The following is a 9,266-nucleotide window of genomic DNA, read 5'->3' on the forward strand; positions in this document are numbered from 1 at the left end:
CGACGCCGGCTCGCGGCCGCCGCTCCAAGGGAGAGCGGCCGCTCCCGCGCAGGGCGCGGCTGTGTGGCGTGAAGGCCGGGCGGCGTGCGGGGCGACCCCCGCCCTCCGCGTGGGCGTGGCTCCTGGGAGTGGCCCCGGCGGCCGAGGGCCGAGCCCTGCGCGCGGCCGGGAGCGCGAGGTCTGGATGCGAGGACCCGCTGCGACGGCCGAGGACCCAGGGCCCGAGCTTCGGGGGTAAGGAGTGCGGGGTGGGGGCGTGTGTGTGTGTGGGGACGGGTCGGCCGGAGGCGTGCGGGCGCGTGGGCGGCAGGCCGGGACTGGGGCTGGCCCCGCCTCCTGGGCCGGGGCGGTACCGGCTCACGGGCGCCGGCTGGGCGTGGTGGCAGGTGCTTGGCCCGGGCGCGGGGTGGTGAGGCAGGGCCGGCCGGCAGGGGGCGCCGGCGCTCGCGCCTGAGGCGGTCGCTGCGGGAGAGTCGTGGGCCGGTTGGCCTGGCACCAGGGGTGCGCGTGGCGGTCGGGGGTCCGCAGGGCGCCGTCCACCGACTGAGCCGTCGGTGGCGCGGGGGCCGCGCTGTGGGCCCGAGGGCGGAGCAGGGGGCGGTGATGTGTGGGCAGGCGAGCGGCGGGGGTCTCGGGAGCCAGTGGCGTGCGGGGCAGGGGGCGCTCGAGGCCAGAGCGGCGGGCGGTGGCGGCGGGCTGAAAGGCCGGTCCCGGAGGCGGCCGCCCTCAGCCTCCGGGGGCCGGGCGGGAGCGGGAGGCTGGCGGCTGGCAGCGTGGCCGCGCGCAGCGGGCTGTTGAGGCTGCCGCCGGCCGCAGCCAGCGTCGACGGCCATAGCATCCTGAACGCGCCCCATCTCGTCTGATCTTGGAAGCTAAGCAGGGTCGTGCCTGCTTAGTGCTTGCATGGGAGACCGCCTGGGAATACCGGGTGCTCTGGCTTTTGCCACGCTCCGTCCCCTCCCTCTCGCTCGCGCTCCTTTTGCCCGCCCCGAGCCCGGCTCCCCGCAGCCCTCAGGGCCAGGTATGCAGGCCCCCGGCCCCCGGCACCAACCCCAAACCGCGCGCGCCCTTCCCTGGCGGCGCAGCCACGCAGGCAGCCACGCAGGCGGCGGCCACCCAGCCCTTCCTTGGAGCTCGCAGTCCCGCACCAACCCACACCTGGCTGGGGCCCGCGGGGGCCCGCGCCCACTGCGCCTGGGCCCAAGAACCCAGGCCCGCTAGACCTGTCGGCGTCGGGCGGGCCCTGCCTCTGGCCCGTGCCCTGGAACCGTGCACACCGGGCCTGCCCCTTCTCGCCTTTCCCTGCCTTACCTTGAGCCACGCAGATGGGCCCCAGGCCACAGACTTCCCGTGGTCCCCTGAGCGCAGGGGACAGGCCCTACCCAACTTCAATAACACAATGAACCCTATTGTAAACAATGGACTAGAGTTAATAATACATCTCTAAAAACGTTCATCCGTTAATTATAACAAATGTACCTCTCTAACAGAAGGTGTTAATAATAGGGTGGTTGGTATATTGGAACCTTTTGTTTTATATATTTTATGTAGTACATTTCTGTACATCTACAACTTATCTGAAAATATTAATTAAAAATGGTAAAATACACAGTCTGTCAAAATACATGTATGTTTAATATCTCAAAATATTATATTTTCCAAAAAATTAGTGCTAAGAGTGACAATGATTTTTTATATCCTTACAAAGGTCTTTAATGTCTGATTCAATAGAAAATACCTGGATTCTCATATCTGCTGCTTCTTTCAATCTGTTTTACTATGCTGCCTTGATTGAAGTACATGAAGAAAATCAAGTTTCAATCAGATATGTATTTGGAAAAGAAAGGAATATTTTGACAAACTTTCCAGATCATGATCATTTTTCTTTGATACTACACCAACATTCAACTTTCCTTAAATAACGGTTTCTAATGGTTAGTTAAAACATGAAATCTGAAACCTCATCAATTAATTTTTTGTGCTCTTACTTTAAAACAAATGGCCTCTCTCAGGAAACTATTAAACTCATGATGGCTAAAACAAATTTTCCAAAATTATAATTTTCTCAAAAGCCTGAATCTCATCAATTAGCCACAAATATTGTCAGTTGTTTCCCTTAAAATGACAGGTTCACCTGATTTCTTTTAAGAACATAGCTTCCAGATAACTTGTTCTGAGAGTCCATGGTCTCTCAGTTATTCTTTTATATAAAAATGTTGTTCTATGAATAAAGCTACTAGATCATCCCACAACTCATAGCAATCGTGCTGCACGTGCTTTTCCTGGACATAACCTTGTACTCTGGTATGCAGCAGAAGTGCTTTACACATACTTCCATTTTGTCACAATGGATGTTTAAAAATGTGTGCTCATGGATTGATAACTAATGAAATTTATACATTTTTCCTGCTTTACCAAGAACATTCTTAGGCAAAACTGGTTTTGCTTGTATTTGTTTATTTTTATTGCAAGTACACAGAAGTGAGGGATATGAAATAATAACTTGATTCTAGTGCCTTGATTCATGCTAAGACGCCAACAGTTTCACTGCAATTGCTTGTATACCATCATTGCAAATGTCAGCGCAGTGAAAAAGGCCAAAAATGTCCTAGTATTATTAAGAAAATTTCACTGACATTTCAGGCTCCCTTTAAGGATTTCTGGGATGCCTAGGGGTCAGCAGACCAAGCTTTGGAAATTACTGTTCTAACAGACATAGTCGAGTTACCTTCCATGATAACTACCTAGAGGAAATCTGCACTTTGACCAATCGCCTAAGAAGAAAGAGGCTTATGCAATTTTCAGAAAGGCAGCAATATATTTACCATATGTTTAGAGTCAGAAGAAACTAGGTTTGAATTCAGCCACGTAACTTAGAATCCTATAGCCTTTGGCTAATTACTTAACTCCTGTTTTATTTATTTTTCCCTTTTCCTTACTTGCTAAAATAAAATTTAGGTATATTGTAAGAATAAAGTTAGAAGGCACACATACACCGTCAATACTGGCATATTGAAAATATCTGATAAATAGCAGCCCCTATTATTTTTGTCCTTGCCAACAAAATATGTATGATTTAGTGGATATGTATAACTTTTGATGCCTCTATTCAATGTTTACTGCATGAGCAATGTTACAGGTGAATGTGGCTTACAGTAAAAGAGCCAAGTTTAATATATGTGCCATGACAGGTGATTCCTTCTAAAGATAATAGCACTAGAACATTAATGCAGATAGAATTACAGTATTCAGTTATTTTGAAAAAAAAAATTATATTTCATTAATGTCTGTCCTTCTGTGCATCACCATTTTAATCAGAGAATTTTGTGTATGAGTCATTGTGGCCCTGTGAGAAGAAAATGCCCACAAGACTTGGTAGAGCTAATTAGCAAGTCTGGGACACCAGAAAAGAGTCACAAAAGGAATGGGCACTTGTTTCTTATTTTAGGAAAGTACTCTTCACATATGAAAATGACTCAACTCTTGCAAGAATTCAAGGCAAACTGAAATTTTATCTTTGTCTTACATAAGAATCTAAAGTGTGAAAATGAGAATGGTGCAGTTATATCAAGATTGGACTTCCATTCTGTTTAAACCTATTTCGTTGCTATTAGCGTTAAATGAAGACTGTAGAAAAAGATAAAGAATATTGGGAAGCTATGGCAAAAAGTCAGATAGGTTGGATTCACGTTCCAGTTCTGTTACTTAGTGTATGTCTAACCCTGAGTAGTTCCTTAATTGCCCTAAGCCCCCACTTCCTCAGACGTGATGGAAAAAATACTACTTCAAGGTGGTTCTGAAGGATTGAAGTGGGGCAAACTATTAGAAGTACATAACATCCTCACGTGGAATGTGTTCCCTAAATATTTGTTTCTTTACAGCTTTTGGTCTAATTATTACATTATGGGAGGCTCACAGATGTATTAGTGAGGAGAGAGCATTTCAAATGGACACACTGGTGTGTAATCAGGTAGACATGCACACATATGCTTATTTATATACTCTCAAGGCATATAGGTCCTTCAGTTTTGACGTGTGTAGGGAAGCGCGGGATGTGTCTGGACAAGGAGGTAGTGATCAGAATTTGAAGAGTCTTGTGTGTCATGGTAAGGGAGAGTTGGGTTGTCAGTATCTCAACAGAAGCTTTACTTGGATAGTTCCTAAGTACAAGAAAACCTGACAAGAGTACATAATCAAAGCCACTCACTTTGTAATAAGAATTTCTAAAAATGTGTTCTTTAAGAGTTCAGTCATTTTAAGCCAAGTTTAGATTGCATGAATTTATTTTGGGAAATGAAGCTCTGCTATTTAGGTTTAGCCCTGAGGCCGATGGCAAGTTGTCAATATGGATTTTGGTGTTGAAGGCAGGGGACCCCTTATTGGCCGAGCCTGTGGGAAATCTTGCTTAACTGCTGAATTGCAGAAAAGTTTCCAAAGGCTTCCATCAGCCCTTGGTGGACAATTAGCAAAAGGAACTGCAGTGAAACAAGTACATTTTATAACATGTTAACAATTTACAACTCCAGGTGCTTTTTTATGAGTAGAAATCTCAAAAAATCTTTAAAACACAGAGAAAGGGTTTTAGCAAAATTGTCACTTGTACTTTGCTTTAAAACATAGTCTAAACATTTTGGAAATAGCATGTAACAAAGAAGTAGATTTACTATGAAAATTACTTATTTTAATGATATACTAATGTAAGTGGGACAGTCCGCTAAAACACGGCCTCAGTGTATGCCTCACATCCTTGATAGTGGTTTATAAAATTCTAAAATGTCCACAGAACTAAATGCAGGTGTCAGGAACTACCTTCCCTCTCTAGCTTCTTAGTTTCTGTTCCAACCAGGTGTTCTTAATTAGCTCCACCTGTAAACTTCAATCATTTCATTCCTGGAATTTGGCTCTTTGCCTTCCTAAAAAGCAACTATCTGTAAAACTCTTGCCTTACTTACAAGTCTCTTATTGTCATTAATGCCTTTCACAAACTCCCACATTGTTTGAAGATAGCTGGGTTCCAGAGTGTTCACCTCAATTTTGGCCACCCCTTTAGTTTTCCTCTTGGTTTGTGTCCATTGAAGCTTTTGGGCAACTATTAAGAGCCTTATATTTGTTCATGTTTTTACCTTGAATTGTTCACATTCCCTGACTAGATCTTATTTATAATTGTCTCCTTTTTTACAACTGGAAATGTGCTTCCTAGATTCAGAAAATTTTCCAAAGACCTTAACTAGCTACTCACATTAAGTTAGGACAAACAACCTTCTTTTGGTTTGTTTGTTACATTTAAGTGCAGTTTGAAGAGAAGTCAGTCTGATTTACATTTAAATGTTAAGTCACCTGGAACACTTAAGAAACTTGCTCAAGAGTTTGAGGTCAGGATTTGAGGAGGACTCTGCTGTGCACTTTGTTTTTTGTTCATGTAGGGGTAGCTGGATCTGGTGGATCTTCTAGCTGGCCACCTCACTCACATGCCTGGCCCTTCTGACCACCCTCTTTCTCTGGGCATAGCCTCTTATCCTTCATGGCCTCTCCAAGTGGTTTGGCTTGTCACAGCCTAAAAGTCTCAGGGTTGTCTGACTTCAGACATGGTAGCTAGCTCCACACACAAGTGTTCCCACAAGCCTCGCTGGAAACTGCAAGGTTCCTTATATACTACCCTTGAAAATGCCAACATACCCTTAGCATTCAATTGGTTAATCAAGTCCTAAAGCCAGCCCAGATTCAAGAGAAAGAAAATATAGATTATACCTGCAGCTGGGGGACATGCCATGCACATTTTAAGAGGGAATAAGTTGATGTTTGATGTGTGAAGGTAAGAAAATAAGTAAACTGAAAAAAATTTATAAACTACTTTTTCAAGAAGCTTGACTGTTGAAGTGAGAAATACAATAAGAAAGACTGGTAAAAAGGAGTTGTTGGATTGAGGGAGGTTTTTCTTTTGTTATATCCTCTCCCATTTACCAGTTGTAAGAAATTCCAGTATATACTGAGGGAAAACAGAGAAGCATGAACTACTGGAAAAAAACAAATTGACAATGGATTAATAGATGAATCAATGTTATTGAGCATAAACTAGGGAATATTAATAAAATTAAAAGATTTAATTTAGGTGGAAAAGGCAGTAGGAAATAGACTAGAGGATCAGGAATTGGAAAATTTTACCTAAGTTTTAAACTGAATTTATAGGGAAAGTTATCTGCTGGGACAGGGAGCTAGAGATGTACAGAGAACTTGCAAAGTAGGATGAAAGTTTGTAATAGGTATTATAAGGACATAGTGGTATAACTCATAACTAATAAAAGTAAAATTATTAATATTTAGTGCTGTGTTTAGAAACAGAGATTAAAAATTTAATTTCTAATGACAAGCATACACAATTGAATGACTTTCACTACTAGTACACAACAACCCTGAGCTCAAATGACTGCCTGACTCTTGCTGATGGGATAGCATAATGAGTGTATTTTAATCTTTCATTTATGCTTGAGGCTAAAATCCTATGCATTCAGTGTTCTTTTTTCTTTTTTTTTCATTTTTCCTTATCTTACATAGTCACTTCTTTCCTGCATAGATTTTTAATTTAAGGAACAATAGATGGTAATATATGAAAGAGATGAAATACACAATAAAATGGAGATGAATATCCCATTGGAAGATCCAGATAGCAGAACTCAATGTTTTTTTACATACTAAGAAGTTAACATTGTACAACAAATTCTTCTATACTTTTCTTCCTTACTGGTCTGATCCTATCTCATGGATTTAATTCTCATATATGCACTCATGATTTTCAAATCTATGTCTCCAACCCTGACTACTCCCTTGGGAAGCAGACATATTTATCCAACTATTTAGTTAACATTTTCCACATACGTGATATATATTAGAATTAGGAGCTAGGATATCATATTAGCTCTACCACTTATTTTCTATGTGACTTAGAGAAAGTTACTTAATATATCCCATATCAAACCGTTTTCTTCTGAAAATGGAGGTAATATTTCCTATATCATGTTTTAGGTAATTGTGGATTGAATCATGTCCCCCACAAAAGGTGAGTTCGGGTCTTAACCCTGGTCCTGTGGGTGTAAGCCCATTGTACGTGGGACCTTTTGATGAGGTCTTTTCTTGTTAAGGTGTGGCCAGCTGAATCAGGCTGGGCCTCAATCCAATATGGCAGAAGTCCTTATATGCAAAGGAAATTGGACAGAGAAGCAGCAGCCATGGGGAGCAAAAAGAAGGTGAAGTCAATAAAACCTGGAAGAGAAAGAGGAAGATGCTGCCATGTGTGGAGAATCTAAGGTCCAAGAAAAAGCCAATGACCAAGGTCACCTAGAGGCAGTCCCAGAATACCACAGTTGTTAAGGCAAAAGCCTCCTCTTGCTCATGCCTCGATTTGGGGCTTCTCCTGGCTTCAAAGCCATGAGCCAATAAATTCCCATTGTTTAAGGCACCTGTGGTGGTAAGAGGCTGTATGTACTCCAGAAAAACGTGTTCTTAAATTTAATCCATTCCAGTTCTGAACTCATTGTAAGTAGGACCTCTTGGTGAGGATACATCAGTTAAGGTGTGGCCCACCTCAATCAGGATGGGTCTTATCCTGTTACTAGAGTTCTTTATAAGAGAATGAAGTTCAGAGAGAGAGAAAGTCAAAGGAAGCAAGGACCACATTAGAGGAACCCAGATGAGAAGGGAGAGACCAGGAGATACCGCCATGTGCCTTGCCAAGTGACACAGGAGCCAAGGAAGTGGGCAGCCAGCACAGAACACCACAGCCTTCAGGAAGAAAGCACCGCCTTGAGGATGCCCTGATTTGGACTGTCTTGTAACCTAAAAACCAAAAGCTAATAAATGACCATTGCTTAAACCAACCCATTTTATGGTACTTGCTTAAGCAGCCTAGGAAACTAAAATACCAACCCATTGCATGATATTCCTTTTAGCAGATAGGAAACTAGGACAGTACTGATAAAGTACATTAACATATCCACAGTGTTAAAATTAACAGAAAATATTTTTAGGTAATGTCTAAAATTTGCAGCTATTACAGGAATTCTTGTAAGAACATATATTCAACCCAATTCTTCCCATAATATTTTATATTTTATTATTGGCATAGCCATCAACCCGGTTGCCTAGACTTAAACCAGAATGTTGCTTTTATTATTCTGGGTCCAGATCAATCCATGAACTAGTACTGTTATCTCTCTTCAAAATATCTTCTAAATTCCTTGATTTTTATGACCTTCACTTTTATTTCTCTGGTCAAATCAAAAGCTATTTCTTATCTGGCTACTGCAAAAGCCCTGGTTAAACAAAATTTTATATTGCCCACACAATCTATAAAATAAATTTGAGACTATATCATTGGTAAATCATATACATTTATTATCTACCAATAAGTTTTATAAATTATGAATCATATGAATTTCTGCAGATAGACTGTTTTAGAGAAAACAGAATAGTCTATGGCCAAACAATGTTCCTATGGAAAAGAATTAGATAAACCAGATAAAATTAAAAATCACTTCTTTAAAAATATCAGAGGCACAGAAGCAGCAATGACTGTAAGTCTAACATTTTGGAAAAAGTGAACCACAGATTATAGTGGACATTTTTCAGCCATTTCCCCCTTTGGGACATTTTACCATACTTGGCACTTAAAAAAGGTTTGGTCTGATGAACACATGCACATGATGAAACTCTCCAAGAAAAGAACCACCTGAAGGGATCAAAGATAGCAGTGGCCACCTCACACACAGCACTGAGTGCAGCGCCCACTACCACCTCCCAGGGTAGCGAAGCCTCTTGATTCAGAGGTTGCACCTAAATAGTGGAGAACAATTACCAATAGACTGCAAACTGACGTTCTACCTAACAAATCTTAAAAAAAGGACCAAAAGGATCAAAGTGTATTTGAGTAATTTATCTGCATCCCAGAAAAGAGCTCAAGAATATTTTATAGGAATGGAAAAAAATATCCAACACCAAAGTCAATTATAGTACTTGAAGCCTGTATAATTTATTGAGTATGTTAGCAATGTTCAAGTGTCCTCTGTAGCTGATAATACGTGTCTGTAATAAATAGGACTCCACAACTGTGGGTTGTAGGAAACAGGGAGGACACACAGAAAGAGAGCCAAAGAGAATAATTCAAAACCACTACCTCACCATTTCCTTGATGAGGATGACCTGGCCACTGATATCTGAATCAAACTTTCCATTCTTTGTGGTATTTTCAATATAAACACCACAATGAAATGAAT

At 42.2% G+C, this 9,266-nt stretch overlaps 1 pseudogene; it reads left to right on the forward strand.

The window, feature by feature from the left end:
• The first annotated feature begins 821 nt into the window (after positions 1 to 821).
• Positions 822 to 940, forward strand: LOC131275728 (5S ribosomal RNA; annotated as a pseudogene).
• Positions 941 to 9,266: the final 8,326 nt, after the last annotated feature.

This window comes from Dasypus novemcinctus, chromosome 23, assembly GCF_030445035.2.
Source record: "Dasypus novemcinctus isolate mDasNov1 chromosome 23, mDasNov1.1.hap2, whole genome shotgun sequence".
In the NCBI taxonomy this organism is placed as follows: Eukaryota; Metazoa; Chordata; class Mammalia; order Cingulata; family Dasypodidae; genus Dasypus; species Dasypus novemcinctus.